This window comes from Corythoichthys intestinalis, chromosome 17 (assembly GCF_030265065.1).
Source record: "Corythoichthys intestinalis isolate RoL2023-P3 chromosome 17, ASM3026506v1, whole genome shotgun sequence".
NCBI lineage: Eukaryota > Metazoa > Chordata > Actinopteri > Syngnathiformes > Syngnathidae > Corythoichthys > Corythoichthys intestinalis.
The window spans coordinates 14856344-14883168 of NC_080411.1; the positions used below are offsets into that span (position 1 = coordinate 14856344).

Below are 26825 nucleotides of genomic sequence, written 5' to 3' on the forward strand. Positions count from 1 at the left end.
AAAGGAAAGTAATTTTGGTCCGTTTTAAACTGTGATGAGTGTCGAATCTGCCAGTATGCAAAAAGATAAGTCATAACGTCCACAAAAGTACGTTACGGTATAGGGGGAAGTAAATTTTAACACATTGTATTCATTTACATTAGTATAAGTCATTTTTTAATGGTGTTTGGAAAACTAATTGATAAAATTTATAGGACTTATTTTTAGGTGAGATAATACTTACGTTATTACGGCAATCAGTTGTATAAGGTGAATGGTAAGCCTGCACAATATATCGTTTGAACATCGCCATCGCAATATGCGCATGCGCAATAGTTCCATCAAAAGACGTTTTTTTTAAAAAATTTTTTTATGTAAACTTGTTTTTCCTAATAAAAGCAACAATTGTGCAGCCACTTGGATTCCTGGATCCCATTTATATACACCAATCTTCACAGAAAAGCCCCCTTAGCCTCGATTAAATTTATTATATGAATATGAGGGATGTCCCGGTTGCATATTTTTGCACCAGAGTCCGAGTCCAAGTCACCAGATTTTGAGAATCTGCTGACAGGCTACACAGTCCCAATGCATATGAAGTGGGGCTGCAGCTATTGATTATTTTAGTAGTCGATTAATCTACAGACTAGTTAATTCGAATATTAAAGTATTAAGTTTAGGAACATAAATAAATTTAAATACTTGAGTTTAGCCTCAAACGGTATAAAAATAAATAAATACATGACGATTTAAGTACAACGAAAGAAGAACTGACTAATTTGCAAAGCAAAAGTCCGCTTGCTTAAATGCTCTAAAATGCTACCTTTTTTCTGTTTTTTTTTTTAACAATACTCTTAACAAATCATTCAAACACTTATTCATACAAAAACGGCTACATGTACCTATAAGCTAAATTACGAATGCATTAAAAAACACATTAGCTCAAACAAAAACTTACCTTATGTTGGTCTTAACAGGGAGCAGCTGGATTCAGCCATGTTAGATGAGTTATGTCATAATAACTGTTGCCACTAGAGGGCAGTGTATCCAACCAAATCAATTAAAATAAATGCAAGCACTTTCAAAAGTAATTCTTACAATGCCACTTTAATTAAATGAATACTTGTAGCAGCAAAATTGAATTCGCTTTTTTCTAATCGAATTACTTGAGTTAATCGATTAATCGTTGTAGCACTAATATGAGACTCCAGGTCCTGTCACTGATGTTTACTGGTCCTCAACACACCCTAGAATTAAAGTTCAGACATACAAAAATAAGGAAACACATCTATATTAAACGTTGTAAAACGTTAGCATTGCTACATTGAGGCTAATGGAAAAAAGACAATGTACTAACCACTTTAGCCTGCTATAAAACATGGACAGTATTTTCCAAAACGCAAACTTGCAGTGAAAAGGTGACACTTCAAATATGAAAACTCGCTGGTTTACAGCATTTACAACAATGCGAAAAAAAGATCTATTACTGACACTACATGCATGACGAAAATTGACGACGAGTTGTTTTTACTGAGTGTAAAGCTTACGGTTAGTCGCTTAGCGAATGTACTTCCGGTGAACATTTCAAAATAAAAGAACGCCATGTTCAACATATACAGTGCCCTCCATAATTATTGGCACCCCTGGTTGGCACCCTTGGTTCCGAAAATCACACGGTCCCAGTTGAAGCCTGGGACCGTGTGCTTTGGTCAGATGAGACCAAGATTGAGCTTTTTGGCAACAAACACTCTAAGTGGGTCTGGCGTGCAACGAAAGATGTGCATGCTGAAAATCACCTCATACCCTCTGTGAAGTATGGGGGTAGGTCAGTGATGCTGTGGGGCTGTTTCGCTTCCAAAGGCCCTGGGAACCTTGTTAGGGTGCATGGCATCATGAATGCTTTGAAATACCGGGACATTTTAAATGAAAATCTGTTGCCCTCTGCCTGAAAGCTGAAGATGGGTCGTCACTGTGTCTTTCAGCAAGACACTAGCCACGTTTACATGCTGACTTTTATTCATACCGATTTCAAATCATTCCGAATGGAAATTTCACATCAGCTGTTTACATGTCACTTCATCTATTCCGATCCAGCGTTTACATGTGACTGCCTTTATTCCGAAAGGACGTTTGACAACTGCCGTCTGACATGCGCAGATTAATCAAAACAAAGCGTCACGTTGCAAAACATGGAGATCGATCGTCAGATCAGCTGCTGTTTTATCTTTTCGAGTGGAAACAAAACTTCAGAATGATACGCCGTTCATTTAAAAAATTGTGTGGGTGCGCTGTGCGTGTGCTTGGAAGCCATGTTGCAAGTGACGTTACTTACGTCACCAAGTGACGTCACCACGTCAGTACGGAGCATGCGCAGAAAGAACGCAACCAGACACCATTCCGCTTCCCTGTTTACATTATATAGACCCTACTCACGTGACGTCACAGCCACGCCCCCGCACCACGTTGTCCGTATACTCGTCATGTTAATGCATTAGCGCTTCGTAAATTCCTCCTATTATGGCGTGTTTTTCTGCTCGTTAACATTAATAATCAAAATGGTGAAGTCGTGTGTGGCGGTCGGTTGCAAAAACAGAGAAGATAGACGGAGAGACTTGGAAGTTTTACCGTATTCCGAGAGACCCGAAGAGGAGACCGACATTGACTGCTGCAATTCGACGAGAAAACTGGGCTCCAAACGACTACCACAGATTATGTAGTAGTCATTTTATATCTGGTAAGATGCATTTAATATATATTTAGAGGGTTTGGGGCTGACAACCACAATTAAGATCATTGCTAGGCTAATCGCCGACAACATACACTCAGACGTTGTGAATGAACTACCTGAAAATATATAATTATAAGGGGATAATCAGACAGTTGTCATACAATTAATTTACAATTTCACTATTGAGGTCAAAAGCCAAAAAATAAATTCAACTAGGGACAATCTGGAGTAGTGCTATCGCACTTCATATTTATTACATATTATATATGTATGTAGTGAGAGTGCTATCGCTAAACCATATAAACATTAAAAGCCCTAGCTCCATTGACAAATGACATGAAATACATTAGACTTGACAGTGGATGTTAGCAAGAACAAAAGATTTTGAATTGAAAATTTCGTAACTCACCTTCCGAGCACAAGATTCCTGCCGAATTTTCGTGTACGAGGACCTGTTTCACCCAACCAGCAATGTAGCATTTATAAGCCTCCAAGCTCTTAAAGTTTTTCAAACTTTCGTGAGAATAGGCTGATTTTGTGTGGACAAGATAGTTGTAAATATCAGGGTCAGGCAGAGACGGCGAAGGCAGCAGGTCAAAAAACATCGATTTAGGCATCAAATACGGATCTGGCGAATGGATAAACTGAAGCTTTTCCACGTAACGCCGTTTATGCAACGCATCCAATGAGTTTACAGCGTCAGATAACACCGGGGCTTCCATGAATTGCTCTATAACTTGCTCGACTAATTGAAAACAATGAGAATAGGTCTAAAAAATAGGTACAATATGGCGGCCGGAAACAGCGACACGCCCATTTTGTGACGTAGGTGAATAGGGTCTATAATTTTACTTCTAATCGATTTGGGAAAAGGAATATTCCACCCCTGTGAATCGGAATGAAATTCCATTCGGTTTGGGCCTGTTCATTCCGAATGAGGTGTTTATATGGAACACATTTATTCGGTTTGAACAAATATTCCGATTGTAATTGGAATATTTGGCTCCATGTAAACGTGGCAAATGACCCTAAACATATGGCCACATCTACACAGAAATGGTTCACCAGACACAAAATCAAGCTCCTCCCATGGCCATCTCAGTCCCCAGACCTTGTTTTGTTGGCAAAAGGGGGTTGTACAAAGTATTAACACCAGGGGTGCTAATAATTGTGACACACATTATTTGATGTCAAATAATTATTTCTTCATGTGGGATTTTTTTCCCCACTGAATAAATGCACTTGTATCGAAGGTTGGAATTTTCCCTTTTTTTCCATTAAGGTCCCATATTATTTGAAAAAAAAAAAAATATTAGAAGCTAAAAAACACATCTTAACCAGGGTTGCCAATAATTATGGAGGGCACTGTAAATTAGGATTTCTGGAGTTTATCTCACATACTTGACATTTGACACTAAAAATAGTGTAAAATGACCCCCATTTTGAAAAATCTGATCGGCAATGATTAATTTGGCTTCAAATTTATACCTGTATCTGCACTTTTACTTAAGTAAAAAAAAGTGAGTACTTCACCCACCAATGTCCAACACTAGTCTTTCCTGTCCTCCCTCATCTTGCCTATTGTTATCTTGTGTAGTCCCTTCTCATAAAATAAACAAAGTGTGGATGTGTAACGCTACTTATAGTCAGGTAGCAATATACTGAATATTGATAGGAAGAAGTTGACAAAGACTCACGGACGTATTGGCTAGCTGGGATTTTTCCACCTATAACATCATTTTTTAGAGTAATATGCAGGTGTAATAATGGTTTGACAACGGCGTCCCTCAAGGTTCCACTTCAGGGCCCCTTACATAAGCATAAAAGCATTCATCTTGTCCCTGTGGAACACGGCCCGTCTTCTTAAGAGGCCACATTAAAGTGCAGTGCTGTCTTTCTTGGCAGACGCGTGTTGCAGATGCTACGGAAAGCTGCGTTACGACACTTAAAAAGCGCGGAAAAAAGCCGACACTTATGTCGTCATGCGTGCAGTAGGACTGAAATTACAGCGTGCTGTACACTACGGCGGAAAACGACTAACTCCCGCACGTGTGACACATGCAGAGCTTTTCATGCTCTTCAGAAGTCCTGGCTTTGGTCTTCACTCATAAATCTTGGAATCCCACTCGGAGCATTTTTGAGGATATACCCGTGACAGAAATAAACACGTATACGTCCAGCTTTACTTTTTGCTCCCAAAAGGGAGGGATGACTTTATACGTTTTTAGACATTTGGACCAAAGAAAATCTTAAAATCACAAGATGGTAATTCATCTACTTACTAGAAAACACAATTCCTGGATGGTAGCTTTGCTGTGATAGTTGCTGTTTCGGGTCAATTCTTGTTGATTTTGAGCCATCTCGATTTCCAGAAGATATCGAGTAACTTCCTGTTGATTTTGGCATTTCTGGTTCACTTCCTGTACGTATCGGGTCATTTCCTGTTGATATAGGGGGATTCTGGGGTCAGTTCTGTTGATTTTTAGGCATTTCGGACTTCTTGTAGATTTTAGGTCCCTTGCTGTTTTTGGGGGGCATTTCTGGTTCCCCTCCTGTGCTTATTGGGTCAGTTACTGTTTATTTTGGTGCATTTCAGGTTCATTTCCAAGGCCCAGTTGCTACAAACTACACCCCCATAATGCTACAGTAGATATCACATGTATATAGAACTAGATGCGAAATGAAAGACTCGGCGGCATTAGCACATGTATAGAGAACTAGATGCGAAATAACTGACTCGCCAGTGTTAGCAAATAACATTTTATCTAAAATACTCAAAAATTGGCAAACTCTTGACTTGAATCTATCTTTAAATGATGAAACAGTTTTATAACTTTCACATATCGAAAGTAGACAGAAGGGAAATTATGGAATAACAGGAGCAATTTTAACAACTTTAACGGTTGATTCACAACATTAAATTAATTGAATGTAGTTTAAAGCTGATGATACAGAATGGGGACTTGAGTATTGTATTTACTGTTTTGAACTGTTAGCTTGATACTGAAATAGTAGTTTATTTAAGCCTGAGAGGATTTTTGTACTATTTTCGTACTAATGTACGAAACATTAGAAGCAGCTAATAGCTGGGGGTTGTGCATCAATAATCGATTTATATTCGAATCGTAGGCTCTGAATCGGAATCGAATCTGGAGGTGCCCCAAGATTCCCGTATGATATTAGAGGATTTTGGGGTCACTTCCTGTTGATTACATGCAAAAGCTACCATTAATTAGCATCTACTTCCATTTTTAAGCTTTTTCTGCCTGAAACTGATAATGACTGAAATATGGCGTTTATTTCGTTACAAAATCGCATTTTTATTCTTGTACGATGTAAAATGACAGCATTTAGTTTTTAAAAATGGTTTAAAACTTCTTTCAAGGTCATGCCTTTTTTGGCTGATAATCTACGAATAATGCATCTTTATGAGTGAAATGGACAATATTTCATGACGTGGAAGATGAAATGATTCATTTAACAAGGCTCAGTAAAAACATGATTTTAATCTCATGAGACTGCAACATGAATCCACTTTTTTCCCTGAGATGTCACTTGTTTTGCTTGCAATAATACAACAATGTTCTGGTAACTCCGAAGCCATTGTTCTCATAAAATGACAATTCTCATAATTTACTTCAATTTCTTTTGACTGTGGCCTGAATACTAAGTTGATATAAAACAGCTGTTTTTTTTTCCATTCTTGTGTTACTTTTGGCTCATTTGCGTCGTCCATCCACGTTTTTCCTCCCACTTTGAGATGTTCTACAAACTTCCAAATGGCAAAAAAAAAAAAAAAGGAAAAAAATACAGGTCACGTCCGTGTGAAATGTGACAAAGTGCAGCCGGCAGCCTTCAACGCGCCCACGTGGCTTCCTGTCCTACTTGTGCTTTCAAACAGTTGATAAAGTGGCACAAAGCCTTTGAGCGCACCGGAGAAAACAACCCTTACCGTAACTTGGACTGCTACAAACGAGTAACGTCATTTCCGAACTATAAAGCGCACATGATTAAAGAGCCGCACCACCCCGAAATTGTCAAACTTTAAGAATAAAAAACATATACAGTAGTACCTCCTGATACAAAATTAATTCGTTCCTGAGTAGCTTTCTGATCATGATTTTTTTCCCCCCCGTACAATGAATCACGCTTTTTTTTTTTTTTAATATGTTCTTTTATTACTTGTCTTTTTTTTGTAATGCTTTGTCGACCCCAAGAGGCGCTTAACTAGTTTGTTCAACACAGACGAGGCATGTGCCGATTACCGGTTTCAAGGTATACTGTGGTATGAAAACGTCAAGGTTTCAAAATTTTCCGTCATACCGTCCCTAAGGTATTAGCTATTTTTTTACGTCCCAAAAAAGCATGGAGAACTCCCTTGTTTGCAGCTGTAAGGTTGTTTCTCTGTGTCATTGAATCAGCTGTGCTACACGATGACTGGAGGAGGTGAAATTCCTAAACTTTTTCCCCCATAGAAGAAAACGAAATCGCTGGCATGGGAATACTTCGGCGATAGAAAAGTTGCAGATGGCTGCGGCTTAGAGGAGGAGGGCCAACCGACATATAAAACATGTTTGCGGAGGTGGCTGTTGAGGAGGCAATACCTCCAGTATGATTTTACATTTATACAAAATTAAAGGTTAGTAAACACTCATTAACGTTTCCCACTAGCTACGAGAGTTAACGCCAGCGTGTTTAGTGTGTCTATCGGTGGTAAAAAAAAAATTCTCTCTGGCAACTGTCTGTCTGTGTGTGTGTATAATGTAAACATGATACGAGTCATACACACGTGCTTTTTATTTAAAATTGTTCAATTATTTTTGTTCTAATGGTAATAATGTTGAGCTGTCGCTGTGGGTTTAGGCTCACCTAAAGGACTGCATTTATTTTAATTTTATTTAGAATATTCAGTTATTTTTTTAAAAATTTATTTTAACTTAACATTATCCTTATGTTCCAATTTGCTAATATGTTTTTAAAAATTAAAAAATCTTGTTCAATGGAAAAATGTTTTTTTATTTTAAAACGCACGTTTGATTGGCTGATGACTTGACCCAACCCTGACACACACACTCACACAGCCCCAACAGAAATACATGTCGACAACATGCCGCCTCCTCCACCCTTCGAAGAGGAGGGATATTAAAAGTTTTTTTCGACCAGCAGCAGCCACTTTAATTAATTTAAAAAGACTCCAATCTTGTGGAGGTGGGAAGCACATCACTAAATTTGTAACTGAATGTCCGACCTGCATCAGAGTTAGCATAACTGTGTGAAATTGCTAACCTGCAAAACTTGAGTAGGAAGCTGATTTAGAGAGAAGTGTCCTTCTGTTTTTGTTTTTTACTGTTAACGTTAAACTGTGAGGAAATGTAGTGAACTCTGCTAGAAACTATAGAAGCAGAAAAACGTGAGCAAGAAGCTGCTTTGAGACGGGTGCTGCATAACCACATATGTTGCACACACATCACAACGTACACATTAGGGGTGTGCCATCTTAGGCACACCACGGTTCGATTCGATTACGATTCAGGGGGCTTCGATTCGATTCTTGAACGATGATCACGGTATTGACGATGATCCCGGTTATCACGATTATCGATGCATCGTACATTACTAATTAATATAGGTGACAAATTTTTGTCTACTATTTATTTAAAATATCCTGATGATTCAACAGGAACGATGGAAACATCCCCATACAACAAAAACCTGCCCTTAAGCTGTTTTTTTATTTATTTATTTTTAAAAGAAAGTGCAAAAACATTAACCATTTTAAAGGGAGTACTTGTTACACTCAACAATACAATAAAATTTACACAAGTGGAATAAATTCCACATTTTCTGGAAACAAAGTTTATTTAGAAATAAGCCTTCTTTTAACCAATATACTTTGTTTTCACAGATGTCTGTAATATTTTGCATGTTTGTAGTGTTACCGCTGTACTTAATCGTGGTTTTACAGGTTATGCATATGAAATAAACGTTAGCGAATTAGCTAATTAGTTTAGCGCTCAGCGCTAACTAGTAACACCTCAGAAACAACAATAAAGGCTAAACAGTACAAGAGGGTTTGTGTATTCACCTCTTGTAGACGCACACGGGTCTTAGCAACACACTCAGGACATTTTTTAATTGACATGACTTGAAACTACTGTTGGACAACTGACAAGGAGCAACGATTTATCTTTCTTTCCAATTCGCTTTGAAAAATAACTTGCGCACAGAAGCGCGACCGCCAGGTCCCGGCCTGTCTCATACACAAATTCATTTTCCAGTCTTTTGAAAAGACTAAATCTCTCACTCAGTTACAGGCAGCATCCATTATAACGTACGTGCGTCCGTTAAAGGTGTCCGGGCGGCAGACATGTCTTGAATTTCGTTCCGCCACGAGCGGCTCTCATAAAGTTATGAGGGAAAATCATCGTTTTTGAGCCTTTATGAATCGTAATCGAATCATCACGTGTCGAATCGCGATGCATGTAATAATCGAATTTTTGGAACTCCTCTAATACACATAACATAATAATAATGAATGTGTAAATTCTTTTTTTTTTTTTTTAATTTGGAGGGAAGCTGCGCGCTACCCGCACTATCGTTGCGACGGACTGGTTGATCGTGATTGACGTAATGAGCACCACTGATTTAGCATATCAGTTAATTAGGTTCATATTGGTGAGAAATGTAGCCCTGACCCCCGTTCACCTTATTAATGTCCCATCCCGAGCAAAAGGTGTACATGCAGGATATGCTGTTATATCGTCCCTACCAATGTTGAGACCAAACCTATGCTCTACAGCACTTTGTTTTTACAGATTAAATAAAGCCTGTATGAAGGACACGTTAGCCACACATCAACAGTCGTCATAATTAATAAAAACCTAGCCCTCCGCAGGGCTAACGTTACGTTAGCATGATACAGTAAGGTTAATCTGATTTATTTGTGCTACATTAATTTAATTTTTTGTCTTGTCCCGAGTACTGCTCCTCCACTCTCGGGGTAAACTGGGTGCCTTCGGTGGAGCGGGGACTGGGCGGGCGGGTTGCGTGTTGGCACCCGGCCCGGGTTTCGGGGGCGGTCATCGGTCGCGGAGTCCAGCCGCGGGTGCGGAAGCGTTGACGGGGCCGCAGGTAGCTGGGGCCAAGCGGGGGTAATGTTATGCAAGCACTGTCTTACAATGAATATATAAAATGGTGTTCCCACCACACTTTTGACATTTTATGCTTTTTCTGCCTTTCTGTTCTCTTTCGTCAGCTTCTTCATTGTTACCTCTATATTCATGCATGGTGCGTGAAATCAAATGTATCCGCCGCCTCTCTCTTCTTCCTGTATGTTGTGCTACATTAAAAATAAGTAGCCTAGGAAAAATGTCATGCTTAGAGCTGGCAAAATTAAACAATTCCTCGAGGCAGAGAAAATTCCTCGATCAATTTTTAAAATCGAGTTACTCGAATTATTATTCAAGTAATTGTTTCAGCTCTGGTTTTAAGTGTCTTAATAAGTCTTAAATGACCTCGACATTAGGGTTGTTCCGATTATGCTTTTTTGCTCCCGATCAGATCCCGATCGTTTCAGTTTCCTGATTGTTTCAGTTTGAGTATCTGCCGATCCCGATATTTCCCTATCCGATTGCTTTTTTTTTTTTTTTTTTTTTGCCTCCGATTCAATTCCAATCATTCCCGATAATTTTTCCCGATCATATATATTTTGGCAATGCATTAAGAAAAAAATGAATAAAACACGGATGAATATATACAGTCAACATACAGTACGTAAGTACTGTATTTGTTTATTATGACAATAAATCAAGATGGCATTTACATTATTAACATTCTTTCTGTGAGAGGGATCCACGGATAGAAAGACTTGTAATTCTTTAAGGATAAATGTGACTTTGTATATTGTGACTAAATATTGCCATCTAGTGTATTTGTTGAGTTTTCAGTAAATCATACTGTAAACATTCAACTGCTCTGCCTAAATGCATGATGGGAAGTGCAACCATGACTGTGCGTAGTGGCACCAATTGATATATCTTCTCTGCGTTGGGAAATAACATAGTGTGTTAAGAAAAAGATCAATGACTACCTTTCTGCCCCACATTGCTTACCACGATATTTCTAATTGTTGAGAGAGGGATTGTAAGGCTTTAGCCAATTAAAAAAAGGCTCCAAAGACTGCCAAAATTCACTCTACTCATTTTACGCTGCCTTTTAGCTCTACATATAGGTAAAATGGCGCCATTATGGATTGAACGCGACAATGCGTGAGTGGGTCGTGCAACGCATGCGGTAATTGCGTCAAATATTTTAACGTGATTAATTTTTAAAAAATGAATTACCGCCGTTAACGCGATAAATTTGATAGCCCTACTTTAAGCCAAAACTAAAGACTCTGGATGAGTGCAAGACATTTTGTCTGTAACGTTAAATACAATTAGAAAACGATTTAATTAAAATATATATATTTAAAAAAGGCATGTCCGATATTTTTTTGCAGATTCCGATACTTCGAAAATGACGTGATGGATCCGATCGATCGGGACATCTTTACTCGCCATATCATTATCGCAAATTGTATCATATCGTGAGCTACCTAGAGGTTCCCACTCCTATTCCGTATAGAAATAAACCATCTTTTTTTTTCCCTTACTAAGATTACAAGCAGGCGTCAGGCAGCCTTTAGAGTTCCCACGTGGCTTCCTGTCCCACTTGTGCTGCCAAACAGCTGATTTCGGAGTTGACAAACTGGCGTGAAACTTGATTGCCGGGACCGTCATGCAGTCTTGATTAGATTAGGCGACTCCCCTTGTCTGTGGGGAGGTCTAATGGAGGGGGCCCAGAACCGCCGGCAGCCCCTGGAGCTCGCTTTTCAAGGGTGGGGTCCTGGGCCAAAACAAAGCACTCTCCTTGAAAGAAAGAAAGAAAAGAAAAGAAAGCAGCGAGTAACTCATGGGGGAAGGGCGAAGTGCTTTTTTTTTGTGGGGGGCTGGGATTCATCAGTCTTGGGAGGGGATCGCCACGAGGATGGCCGCAGTCGACGTCATCATCAACACCAAAATATCAGAAGAGTCTCCATGAAAGCGGCAGCTGACTTTTGATGTTCACAGAAAAGCCTCGCAGCTGCGCGCTACAAATAACAACGGCTTACACGCGGTCTAGGAACACCAAACGGACTTGAGGGACGATTTTATTCCGTCACCCAAAACTCCCTGAATACTTTAAGTCCAATCAGATTGCCCCATTGAAAGACATTGAAATTCCATTAATGGATGAACATGATTTTTATATTGTGTTTTTTTTAAACCATCTGGTAATTCTAAAGAATCTGCAATAAAACCTAAGAAACTCGAGAGTACTTCAACTTTTTGTTCATATATGAAGTAAATATTAACCAAAAATTAGCTTGCTTGTTCTACCATATTATTTGAAACCACAAACATAAGAAGTCAATAATAAATATAACAAAAATATAAAACTCTTATAAAATTCACTCACCAACACAAGAAATGTGTACAAAACAACAAACTTCAGGGATAACAAAGACACTCTCAAGATTGTACAAATGTTTCATTTGTGTGTACAACTTGAATGTGCCGCTTTGCAGAGGAGCATTGACAGGCACATACAGTAGTAGAAGAGTATAGCAGAAGAAGTCCTGATAGTGGCTTTGGTTATATAAAGTGTTGTTTTTGGCCGACCTTTTAATTTTCGTCTTGGTCTTTTGGATGATGATACTTATTAGTCTTAATCATATTTTAATCATCTCAAAATGTGTCTAGTTTTAGTCGACGTCTACTAAAAATGTTTTCATCTGTAAAAGTATTTCATTTCTACTTCAAAATAAATACATAAATGTTTCCAACTATTTCGAATGAACATTGACAGACGAGGACATATTGCAGCATCGACAAGCTTCTACAAATCTATTACCAACTTGCTGATCATAACGCTCAGCCGTAAAACATTATTTTCAATTATACCCACCTGGACGCCACAAACTGTATGTAGTTGTCTTAGAGTTTAAGAGGACACTCGCCGTTAGCTTTAGCCTAATATGAATGCTATGCTAATGCTATGAGTTACATTTAGTGCGTGATGATCACTCTGCACAGACCTTTAAAGGCTAAAGCAACATTCCATTTTCTCTCTGGCCAAGATAAGAAAACATATCTTACCGTGTGTGCAAGCTTGGCGACTGGAGAGGACACAGTGGTGAGTCGGGGGGGGGGGAGGGGGGGAAGCACTTTACATGAGTGACACAACTAGACACTGCTACGATTAGAGGTGGGAATCTTGGGGCACCTAATGATTCGGTTATGATTCAGAGGCTACGATTCAATTATAAATCGATTATTGTTTTTTTTTATTTGTTTTTGTTTTTTTTTATCTAGCGGCATGAGTTGAGCATGATGTTTACTCTCGGCTCATCATTTCGTCCCTAAGACTGTGCTGTGTTTTAGTTCCACTTGACTTGGCATATTTCACTAATCGGAATTTGGATGTTTGTGAATCGTTCTTGAATCTTCCACGGCCTAATCGTGAATAATCTAAGAATCGTAAATTTCGCACACCTCTAGTAGACATTATTCTATTGGATGATTACGGTAGCAACTTGTTGGTTCCTCTTTTTACTTTTTAAAACAATATATTGATTCTTGGTGGGAGCATATCGATAACCTTTTGGGCTACAAATTATCGCGATGTATCACCTTTTCGATATATTGTCACACCCCTATGTAAATAGTCATTGTTTTGGAGATGTTATCATTAGCACGTAAAATGGCATCTTCCATTGTATATTAGCATAAAGCTAACGTGCTTACAGGAGCAAAGTAATGCGAAGCATATTTTGAATTTTAAAATACAGAATGTGTAGTTTTCATTCATATGTGAGTTTAATTTTACAGTTTATCTCGATAAACCGTTTGAAACATTTTGGAGAGATAATTCGCTATCTGCAGTAAAGCTGCATTTCTGCTACGTTTCATTAGCGAAATCAACTTTTGACTTTTTTTCTATCCGAAAATTGGCCAGTTTATCGTTGTCAGTGGCAGCCAATGAATCAACAAAATCAGAAGACGTCAACTTGGACTGCGTAGACGGCGTTTGTGCAGTGTGGTGTAAAAGTTAATTTGGTGTCGTGTTCACATAGCGCAGGAGCGGCTAATGGTCTAAGCAGCTGCGGTTTTGATTTGTAGCGTGACGATTCTCCAGGTGACTCGCACTCGCAGACCGACTCGGGCTAATGTTACTTGACCTGCGGGACCTCACACACAAACACACACACACCAGCAGTCTCACAAATGGAATGCCTAATACTATTCTAGCTTTGTTGTTTTTTGGGGCGATCCCATCACGTGATCGGAAATCGGTTTAGGGTTCGTTTTGACGTGTGTAAATTAGGGATGGGAGTCTCTGGGTAGCTCATGATACGATTTGCGTTATAAGGCTCATGATAACGATCTCACGATATAGCGATACAACAATTATCGATACATGGGTCAGGAAATCAGTCTAATAAACAGAAAAACAAGCTTTTTGAAATGAGTTTATCACTAGTAGACGTCCAGTCCATTTGAAGTGGGAGGATGGCAGCGAATAAACATTCGTTCATTCGCTGCCACCCTCCCTCTTCAAACGGATTGGACGTCTATGGCTGTCAGTGGCAGCCAATGCCAGGCAATGAGTTCATTTTGGGGCATTTCCCCATTATTTCCAAACTGAAAAGGAAGTGACTTAAGAATGTCACCAAATGAATAGGAAGTGACTCAAAATGAACAGGAAGTTACCTGTAAATGCCCTAAAATGAACAGGAAGTTACCTGTAAATGCCCTAAAATGAACAGAAAGTGACCTGGAAATGCCCACAAGACATGCTCTGGTTCCAGTGCCATTGACGGCGCTAGACGTCCAATCCAGTCCAAATGAATTGGATGTTTGGCGCCGTCAATGGCAGCCAGTGAACTAACATGGACATGATTGTAATGGAAGATTTTGGTATATATGGCGGAAAACACTCTTGAAGTTCCGCTCTGAGACCCCCAATTTGGCCAAATTTCTAAATTGTCCGACATGCACGTGGGATGCATCATTGGCAAGCTTAAAATCTGTTTTCTGGGGGAAGAAAAATTTTGAACAGGAGGGCATTTAGAAAAAAAAAAAAAGAAAACAGCAAACCCTAAATGGAGGTGAGAGCACGAGAGAGCATAATTAAAGTAGCCATGATTTTAACAAGATATTATCGCGTACTTACCTTGTTTCGATCCAAAAATTCCATGTAGCATGTATCACCGAGTGTCAAGACACAGCTGTGAATCGCCACAGCCGGACTTTTTTGGGATTTTTGGGGTGAAACATGGTAATATAACAAGCGTCACGATCCAGAAATTGCAGACATCAAGGAGTGTCGAGATGTTCTTTTTCACATTTTTTTCCCCCTCAATTTTTCTTTGTTTGGATTGATTATTTATCATTTAACATATCGGTGAAAATGCGACTAACAAAAAAAAAAAAAAAAAATACAATTAAGCGATAGTTATGAGGTAGATATCCATGACTTATTTAAAGACACCATTTTTTTCTTTGTGACGTAATTTGTTTTAAATATGCAACTGAATGATTTTTTTAAAGTGTTTTTTTTTTTTTTTTTAACGGAATATTAGACATCAATGAATGATTCTAAGCTAAAAATGACAGACATTTTGAATAATTAATATAATTACTTCTTTTTATGGCTGGGTTGGAACAAAAGCGGTTGTGTGACGTCTGTAAACGTGGGTTTCCAGGGTAAAACGGACAAATTAAAAATAGTTTGGAGGCTAAGTGCCCCATGAATCTGCTATGGCTGCATATAGACATATTGTTCAATCAAACATCAGTTCTTTTAGCTTAAAATAGAGCAGTTTATTTTAAAAAGGAGTGCAAGAGCAGAAACTGCTTTTTCAGTCTTGTCTGCGTTTTCCGCCATATATAAATATATATATATGTATGTGTGTGTGTATGTATATATATATATATATATATGTATATATATATATATGTATATATATATATATATATATATATATATATATATATATATATATATATATATATATATATATACTGTATATACAGGACTGTCTCAGGAAATTAGAATATTGTGATAAAGTTCTTTACTCTCTGTAATGCAATTAAAAAAACAAAAATGTCATACATTCTGGATTCATTACACATCAACTGAACTATTTCAAGCCTTTTATTATTTGAATATTGCTGATTTTGGCTTACAGCTTAAGAAACCTCAAAAATCCTATATCAAAAAATTAGAATACTTCCTCAGACCAAGTAAAAAAATAATTTTATAACAGCAAAACTAAATCAAACATTTGAAAATGTCCATTGATGCACTCAGTACTTGGTTGGGAATCCTTTTGCACGGATTACTGCATCAATCCGGCGTGGCATGGAGGCAATCAGCCTGTGGCATTGCTGAGGTGTTATTGATGCCCAGGATGCTTCGATAGCGGCCTTCAGCTCATTTGCATTTGTAGGTCTGGTGTCTTTCATCTTCTTCTTAACTATACCCCACAAATTCTCGATGGGGTTCAGGTCAGGGGAATTAGCAGGCCAATCAAGGACAGTGATGCCATGGTCAGTGCACCAGTTACTGGTGGTTTTGGCACTGTGGGCAGGTGCCAGATCATGCTGGAAAATGAAATCCTCATCTCCATAGAGCTTTTCAGCAGATGGACGCATGTAGTGCTCTAAAATCTCTTGGTACACAGTTGCATTCACTCTGGACTTGATGAAACACAGTGGACCAACACCAGCAGCTGACATGGCTCCCCAAACCATTGCTGACTGTGGGAACTTCACACTGGATTTCAAGCAACTTGGATTTTGCTCCTCTCCAGCCTTTCTCCAGACTCTGGCGCCTTGACTTCCAAATGAAATGCAAAACTTGCTTTCGTCTGAAAAGAGGACTTTGGACCACTCTGCAACTGTCCAGTGCTTCTTCTCCATAGCCCAAGTCAGACGCTTCTTCCGTTGTCTTGAGTTCAGAAGTGGCTTGACCATGGGAATATGGCTATTGTAGCCCATTTCCCGGACACGTCTGTGAACTGTGGCTTTTGATACCTGGACTCCAGCTTCAGCCCACTGTCTTTGAAGCTCCCCCAAATTCTGGAAGCGGCTCTTCTTCACAATTTTGTTAAGGCTGCGGTCATCTCTCTTGGTTGTGCAGCGTTTCCGGCCACATTTTTCCCTTCCAACAGACTTTTTGTGGATATGCTTTGAAACCTCACTCTGTGAACAGCCTGCTCTTTGAGAAATTTCTTTTTGTGTCTTACCCTCCTGATGGAGGGTATCAATGATGGTCCTCTGGACAGCAGTCAGATCAGCAGTCTTCCCCATACTTGTGATTTAGTTTACTGAACCAAGCTGAGTGTTTTTAAGGCTCAGGAAACCCTCGCAGGTGTTTCGAGTTAATTAGATGATTCAGGTGATTAGTTGAATAGCCTACTTGTATACTTTTTCATGATATTCTAATATTTTGAGATAGGATTTTTGAGTTTTCTTAAGCTGTAAGCCAAATTCAGCAATATTAAAATAATAAAAGGCTTGAAATAGTTCAGTTGATGTGTAATGAATCCAGAATGTATGACATTTTTGTTTTTTTAATTGCATTACAGAAAGTAAAGAACTTTATCACAATATTCTAATTATCTGAGACAGTCCTGTATATAGGGCTGCAGCTATCAGTTATTTAAGTACCGCAATTTTCGGACTACACGCTACTTTTACCTTCATTTTGAATCCTGCGGCTTATAGTCCAGTGCAGCTTATTTGTTTATTTTCTTTGGGTTAAAAAGTAACACTTTGTCATAAGACAGTCATAATTATGACATGACACTATCATGGGTGTTACTGAATGCTTGTGACAGATGTCATTAAGTGTCATTCGGCAAATGATGTCCTTAACTCCATTTCATCCACGGCTTGGATCTTTTACATCCATTCAAAAGTGAGATAATTTGCCGGATAACAATAAATGACATCTGTTATAAGCATTCATTAATGCTCATGACAGTGTCATGTCATAATTATGATTGTCTAATGACAGTCTTATGGCGCCATTGTCAAAGTGTTAACAAATACCATAACTAGCAATTAATAAACCAACTGGAACAGTAACTGAAGAAATAATTTGCACAGAACATGAATTTTGATTGTTATTTAGGTCTGTAGCGCTGTCAAATAAAGTGTTACCGGTTAATATCTTTTGATGTAAATATCCCATAATACAGTGAGGAAAGCTGGGGTTTATAGTCCAGCGCGGCTTATCTACGAACAAATACCGTTTTCATGCCAAATTTGAAGGGTGCGGCTTATAGTCAAGTGCGCCACATAGTGTGAAATTACGGTAATTGATTAATCTGTCAATTAAATTGTTTGAATAATCGAGTAATCAGATTAGGGAGATTTAATGTGTTGCAGAATAAATTTTAGGAGATGTGAAACAAAGGCTTTATAAGAATCCACCTTCAAAAGAGCATTAAATGCGAATATAAAATAAAATTCCCGAGTTTTTTTTCCAGACTACGCAGAACTGCACTTTCATTTTTACAAGAACAATAAATTCTTTAAAAATGATTTAAAATACCTGAGCTTAGCCTGAAACGATAATTAATGAGGATCGAAGTACAACAAAAGAACAACTGGCTAACTTGCATAGCAAACGTCCACTAGCTTAAATGCTATAAAATGCTAACTTTTTAAAAGCTGGAAAATATACCTCTAAACCAAATTACGAATGCATCATATTAGCTCAAACAAAAACATACCTTATGTTGGTCTTAACAGGGAGCAACTGGATCCAGCCATGTTAGACGACTATTGCCACTAGACTGCAGTGTACCCACCCAAATGAATAAAACTAAATGCAAAACACTTTCAAAACAAATCATTACGACGCCACTCAAAGTAAACGAATCCTCGAAGCAGCAAAATTTGATTTTAAGCTTTTTTTCTAATCGAATTACTCGAGTATTCGATTAATCGTTTTAGCACTAACGATGGATCACCTTTTCGATACATTGTCACGCTCTTATTGTAAATACTGCTGGTGAGGAGAAAGTTTTTAGAAAATAGCGAGTGTCTTAAATTGCAATGACTATTCACCTAACTTTACAAGATTTCAATAACATTTTCATCTCAGCTGATGATTCCACCCTGAAAAAGTTTTCTGCTTGAGAATTTTTGATACATTTTCCTGATTTTAACACTGCTTTTCCCCAAAAAAGGTTCATCAGTTTTACGAGTTTTGAGAAACAAAACGACGCTCTGCCTATCAGCTCGTCTTATAAAAGCGTCTGGTATTCGGCAGACCCGACAACACGATCTAAGAGGCTAAACGGGAGATAAAACCAAAAAGCCAACGGCAGGCTTTTCGTTTCACAATTAACTGCGGCGTTCCAGGGTCAGACATCTGTGATCCATCTCCCGGGTGCAGCCGTCTGGGGCTGCCCCCACTCTTCCAAAAATACCCCCCACCAGCCTCCTTCCCGCTACTCGCCTTAAAACTCTGTCATTCTGACGGCTGATACTTTTTTTCAGGGAAGGATCACGTTTTAGTACCATTGATGACAATAGACATTCTGATGGACTGGATGGCAGCGATCGACTGACGGTATTAGAGTGGTTTAACGGAGCATGTGTAAGATTTACACTTCAATTATTTATGAAATGTTTCAATCGACAATAAAGGAAAATGTTTTTTGGAAATACTTCTAAGATGGTTTTTAATGTTTAAACGGAGATCTTCCCATTGTAGAAGTCGATTCGCGATTGTTTAGTTGTTTTGTTATTGTTTTGAGTCTGTCTTTACAACGGATGTCCCGCCCTCCACCAATCAGCCAATTACGAGCCAATTACTCAGTGGGCTTTGTCAGCTAACGTTGCAGAAACAGGATGGGGATATGTATACAGTATATGTTTTGCAATTGTTCTACCAGTACATTTACTGTGTGTACCCGTACCACAAGTACGTACTCATACCGCAAATGTGTGAACTTGCGTGTCCTCGTACAACAACTGCGCGTACTTGCATGTACTTGTACCACAAGTGCGCGTACTTGCATGTACGTACGCGTACTAGAATGAAATTGTACCACAAGAGTGTACTTGCGTGTAATCGTGCCACGAGTGCGCATACTTGCGTGTAATCGTGCCACGAGTGCGCGTACTTGCGTGTAATCGTACCACAACTGCACGTACTTGCGTGTACCCGGGTCGTACCACAAGTGCATGTACTTGCTTGTACTCGGGTCCAGGGGCGTGTCTAGGATTTTTTTCTTGGGGGGGGCAGATAGGGTCACAATCTGTAGAGGGGTGGCATATTTTACTGTAGGGGTGTAACGATACAAAAAAAGTCACGATTACCTCGGTCTTGGGGTCACAATTAGTTTCAGTAAAGTACAGGAATAACATGTTAAACCATTTGCTTGCTCAGCACGTTGTTTATTAAAACAAAACTCGCATGATCACAGTAGCACAAATCAAGGACAAGCTTCCTCATGAATCATTAAAATTCTTCCCTAATCACCCCAATCATGCATGAATACCCTCTTGAATATTACTGCAAATGCAGTGGTAGCATGCAATCATGTCCTATGTAAACTGACTACAGGCCAGTGTTCAATACAGCACTGTATTGAACCTAACATTCGATTGCGAGCGGTTCGGTAAATATACATGTACCTTTACACCCCTATTGTATTGACATAAAATGGTTTAAAGTTTCTAATGACAGCCTCTGATTTTAAATGACGACAATAATAACCAGTAGACTACATTACAAGTAATATGACTTTATTGATGAGTAATTAGTGAGATAATTACACATTTTTGTTTGACACATTTAAAGCAAAAAAAAGTGCTATTGCCCCAGAGCAATGAAAAGATCAAACTAGCCAATAATATAGTATATAGCAGTTTCCAATGACAGCCTCTGATTTTAGGTGATGACAATAATAACCAGTACACTACATTGCAAGTAATGACTTTATTGATGATTAATTAGTGAGATAATTACATTTGTTTGACACATTTAAGCACAATTTTACAAATAAATAAATAAATAAAGTGCCATTGCCCCAGAGCAATGAAAAGATTAAACTGGCAGTCACCTAGATTTGATGCGTTTGAGATGGTGGGAAAATTGGGCACCCAAACTTTCCACCTTGTTACATGTTTGATAGGCTATTAGTGTTTCTATTTTCCTGCTTGAACCGTCTTTTTTGCGACCCATACGCGAGTAGGCTACATAACTGCACAGCTAAATGCTGATAATATTAATAATACTGATAACATACTGTCGAGCTAGTGTTGCTAACATTAGCTCCTTAACTTCAGCAACACAAACGTTACCTAACCACCTGCGACATGCCAATACATTAAACACAAACATTCACAATTTTTTCACACTTTGGACATTCTCACTTACCTCAATTAAGATTAGTGTTTAACCACCGCAGTGGTAGTGTTCTCAGGAACCATATGAACACATAGAGGTCCAACTTCTTCTGTTGGGAATGCATGAAATTGACGTTCCTGTGCGTCCTGTTCGCCTAAAGTCACGTGAATGAGGAAAAAGTATTCGATTGGCTGCTTGCTCCTCGACGCCGAACCCAGTCGCAGAAAGTTCAACCAAACCATCTCCTTGGCGGCGCGTTAAATTTGACGAACTACAGTCGATTTGGCGTCATCGCGTCGCCCCGACGCATCACGCGTGACGCGTTTACATTGACTTTCAATGGGAACCCGCGGCGCGACAAGCAAATGAAGCGTTGCTTTACTGAGAACGTGAACTTAGCTATACTGAGGTGGGGGTTGGGGGGCACTTAGGGTGGCCAACCAAATTTCAGGCAAATGCCACCCCTGGCCACCCTTGTGGCCACGCCCATGCTCGGGTCATACCACAAGTGTGTGTACTCGGGTCGTACCATAAGCTCGCTTACTCGGGTCGTACCACAAGCTCGTGTACTTGCGTGTACTCAAGTCGTACCACAAGTATGCATGCTCGAGTCGTACCACAAGTGCGTGTATTCCAGTCGTACAACAAGTGCGTGTACTCGTCGTACCACAAGTCCGTGTACTCCAGTCGTACCACACGTCCGTGTAATTGCGTGCACTCGAGTTGTACCACAGGTTCGTGTCCTTGCGTGTACTCATACCACAACTTCGTGCACTTACTTGTACGTGTCCCACAAGTACGTATCCGTATACTACAAGTATATGTACTTGTGTACACTCGTATTACATATGTGTACTTGCGTGTAGTAGTACTACATTTGTACGTGTGTGTACTAGTACAACAAACACATGTACTTGAGTGTACTTATATTACAAGTAGGTGTACTTGCGTGTACTGACACTACAAGTATGTGTACTTGCGTGTACTATTACTACAAGTACCTTTACTTGTGTGTACTACTATTACTACAAGTACCTTTACTTGCGTGTACTTGTACAACAAGTATTCAGACCAGCACAACAAAGCCACCCTATGCAATTACTTAAGAAATAGCATTTTCTAGTTTCTGACTGAAATGCAACACGATAACGCAGCTTGATTCTCCTTTGACATTAACTTATCTGATTTGCACTCCAAAGGAAAAGGAAGGGGGACGTTGTGCACGTCAGTATTTTGATCCTGGTTGCAGTACCCTTTTTAGACACCAATCTTACATAGTGCTCCTTTAACACTCACATTTCACCTTCATTGCATAGTGTAACTTCAAGAACAGACATAAACTTTCAGTTTCAAAATATAGGCCTTCATTTAGCTCCATAAACCTCCAGTCCGAATGAAGCCACTGCTGTTTTTGCATGAAAAGAAGCCTCAGCAAAGTTCAATTAGTGCATTGTATTCGTCATCATTCTTTTACTATGATCTATTCCCTCGTTCCTTCTTTTCCAGCAGGTTTTTTTTTTTCTAAGAACCATTGTAAACCAGCCTTCCCGAATTGGTAGCCATCTGTTGTGCGTCCGACCTAATCATGATGTCATGTTTGTGCGCGAGTGTGCGGTCTGCGTTCACTTACACACACATACAGGGGAGGAAATTGGCTCGCACCCTGACAATCTTTGCATTAGCGTCCTGCTGTGTAATCAGCGGGAACCCCGGGGAGCAGAAGTCATCTTTTTAAGATGAGCTTTCTGCCTCTGCAGCTGTGTTAAATGTTTTTTTTTTCAAGGGCTAATTATGTGGATTATCATGGGGCGGTGCCGCGTGAGGTCACTTCACTCCAGAAAAATAAGACTCTGTCACGGAGTTCATTTACAGATCACGTCTCGACTGGTTGCTGAACTAGTTCCCCTATTGGTTAGCTTGTGTCGTCCTATCTCACAAGGTAACCTCAAAGTAAATTTTACTCTGGATTACTGTGTAATGCTACTTACATTCAGGTAGTATATTCAACCATGCTTCTACATCCCTATTCCCCATGGTTTTTCTTTCTGTCCGTCCCCTTTAATCGTGCAACAACAAATCGATTAATAAATTAGTTGCAAACTAATTTGATAGTCGATTTTTGCCGGCAGCTATGAGCAGTCCGGTTTGGGTCCTTATTTGTGTGAAATATGAGGCTGCGCGCACTCCAGTGAGCAAGAGAGAGAGTTCACTGCTGCTTTTGAGTTGCTGAATCGATAATATTACAAAATGTTGAGAGTTAGATTGTCTTTTGTGTTGTTAGATCCAGTGTGTAAATGAAGCCAATTGTATTGTTTGTATTCTTTGTTGATGAGACGTTACTACTTAGCACGGAGCGCTAATCTAGTTAGCGATTGTGCTAATTAATGTCTTAAGTGCCCATTTGTATTGTGCTTTGGAGAAGGATATTAGCACTTGAGGTATTTCTAGATAGTAAAGTTGTCTCATTTCTCTTTTTAAAGAAACCTCACACATAAACCCATTCCTATAACAGCTTTCAACACAAACTCCCATTCAAACTCTTTATTGTCATACAAGAGAGTGTGCTTTGAAATTGGATTTGGATTGTATATATGAACAACTGTTTGATAAAGAACATGATTCATCTCAGTCTGCATCCTCCTCATTCGATTTTGTTGTTTAGTGTGTTTCAAGAAAATAAATGAGTCATTGACACAATTTATATCTGCGCTTTGCCCACAAGAAAAAAAAGTCAATCAGCAGGACTTTTTTTTTTATTTGAATAAACAGGACTTTTGTCTGATTTGTGTACTGATAAAGTATTTTTATGTTTTATACTTAGAACCTTTAATAAAAACTTTACAAGTTTTATGTACCGTCATTTTCGGACTATAAAACGCTTTTTTTCCCCCCTCATTTTGAATTCTGTGGCTTACAGTCCAGTGCGGCTTATTTGTTGATTTCTTTAAGTTAATAGGCAACACTTTATTTAAAAGAGATGCCATAACAGCTGTCAACACTGTTGCCTCAAAATGTTGACACAAAATGACATCTGTCATAAGCATTCATTAATGCTCATGGCAGTGTCATGTCATAATTATGATGGTCTAATGACAGTTTTATGGCCCCACTGTCAAATAGAGTGTTTCCAAATACCATAATTAGCAACTTATGAAACAACTGGAACAGTAACTGAAGAAAAAATTAGCGCAGAACACATGAATTTGTAGTGTAGTGTAGTGTAGTGTCTGTAGTGCTGCAATGTATGCTAGGAGGCATGTTGGACGACAACAGTGTTGACAGCAGGTGTCAGCAGAGGTTGACTGTCTCCCCCAAGGAAGCAGTGATGGCCAAAGGAAGCTTCTTGAAGCTTTGTCGATTCAAAGCTTCATGGTGGATCATTTGGTGTTATGATAGTCGTTTGATGCAGCTGTCAAATAAAGTAAAGATGCACGATAATATCGGTTACCGATAATTATCGACCGATAATGGCAATTATGACGTCACACCGATAATAGATATTTTAAAAAATTCAACCAATAATGCAATCCGATAATTCTATACTTTATTTAGCCTTCAATTGTGTGCAACCGAAACAGTTTTGTCGAATTCTGGGCCGGCACACCAACCCCTCCTAAAGGTATTTTTTGTGCAATTAAGTAATTAATTTGCAATCATTATGAATATTAATTAATATCCAATGAGTCGACGTTGGAATTTACTACTTGCTCACAATTGATGTGGAAAAGGTAGCGATAAATTGTATTTTTGCACAGTAACATTTCCTCTTTTTTATAATTTAAATTTGTATCTATGTATATTATCGGTTATCGGCTGGTAGGAGGAGGTGATTATTGGTTATTGGTATCGGTTGAAAAATGCATTATCGTGCATCACTAAAATAAAGTGTATCTTTTGGTGGAAATATCTCATAAAAACAGTGAGAACAGCTGCAGCATTAGCCCAATGTGGCTTATGAACAAATGCCGTTTTCGTATCAAATTTGGTGGGTGGCGGCTTATAGTCAGATGCGCCTTATAGTCCGAAAATTACGTTACTTAAAACAGTACAGTTGTAGATTACAGTGCAGCTAAATCAGGAAGTTGTATTAAATATTTTTGAAGAAAATACTCATCCATTTTGTCTTCATTGTTTCTTACAACATGCCTAAAACAGTTTCAAGTTAAATTGTGAAGGTAATTGGAAAAACAGTTTATTAAAATAAATCGGATAAAGATTTATCCGATGAATCGATTAATCATCTGATTAATCCATTTTAAAACTGATCGATAGTTGCACCCCTAGTCCACTTAAATCAGGGGTGTCCAAACGGTGGCCCGCAGCTCAGTTTTTATTTGCCCACAGCAAATTACAGATATATCATTGAATATGACATGCACAAGAAGCTTAAATTCATCCTACATTCCGTCGTATTTCTCAGCTTTAACACTAGATGGAGCTCATCGCTTAAACACCGCGTCTTCGTTAGCTCAGGGCTCAAAACTCGACATGTATTTTGCAATATCCTTATGCCTCTGGATCATTTTGTTGCTTGTAATGCTTAACTCATTGACTGCCATTGACAGGTATAGACATCAAATCCATTTCAGGCATTGAGTCCTCATGTTTCACTGCCATTGACGGCGATCGAACGAACGCTGCCAACCGTCCCAGTCAAAATAGATTGGACGTTGATTGGCGTCAATGGCAGCAAATGAGTTAATGTTTAAAAATAAATACATCCTTGCATTCTTAGATTTTTGTTTTTGTTTTTTGAAAACCTCTGATGTAAATCTCCCCAGCTTTGGAATTCTGCCATTTTTGGTTCAAAGTGTGTTCATTCCAAGGCGTCCTTCAAAGACTTACTGCTCCAAAGCGTTTTTTCCCAATTTCTACCAAACTCGAACCACATCCACTCCATGAAACCTTTGACTTTTTGCCATTGGTGGAGCAAGTCGGGGAAATTTAATCACTGTGGTAAAAGAGGAAACTTTAATAACAAGCTCCTAAGATCTTGACCAAGTGTCTCATTCAAAGTCCACTGGACCACTGGAGACATTCATAGTTAAATTAGCACTCCAATTTTGATGCTGGAAAAAAAAAGCATTCTGAATAGTCTTTTGTGGCGATCCTGTGAGCTTAGCTTGAGAGCCCCCCCCCCCCCCCCCCCCACTGCGCCCCAGACTCGAATAATGAACTCCCCCAGCTGTGGAAGTGCTCAGCGTCCAGCGTTGCCAGTTTGCCAAAAGCTATTTGTTAGCTAAGCAGGTCACTTGAAAAGGCTGATAATCCTGCCAAAATTTGCCGTCTTCCCCAAACAATGCAAAGGGATGGATTTCGTGTAAATTTCCTGTAAATTTCCATGGTAATATAAAGTGGATTTTGTAAATGAGAACTATTGGAAATAAATGGAGACGGAACGTGAAAAAAAAAAATCATATTCAAGCCTGAATGTTTTTCTTCATTAGCAGACATTAACATTCAAAATGAAAATCTTTCCTACTCCAAATGTTAGGGAATTACAGTTACTTAATGAATTTTTTAAAATGGAAAATTCCACTACCCTGGCACGGCAGCGAAATAATGGCCTCGTGGGATGAAACATTTTAATCCAAAATATGAAACAACCAAGTTTGAATCAAAAGTTGGTATGAAGAGGAACTTGCAAGTCAGAGTACTACTG

At 38.9% G+C, this 26825-nt stretch overlaps 1 protein-coding gene across 2 annotated transcripts in view; it reads left to right on the forward strand.

The window, feature by feature from the left end:
• Positions 1-26825, forward strand: part of lhfpl2a (LHFPL tetraspan subfamily member 2a) — a 65483-nt gene that overhangs the window by 655 nt on the left and 38003 nt on the right. The window lies entirely within an intron of this gene.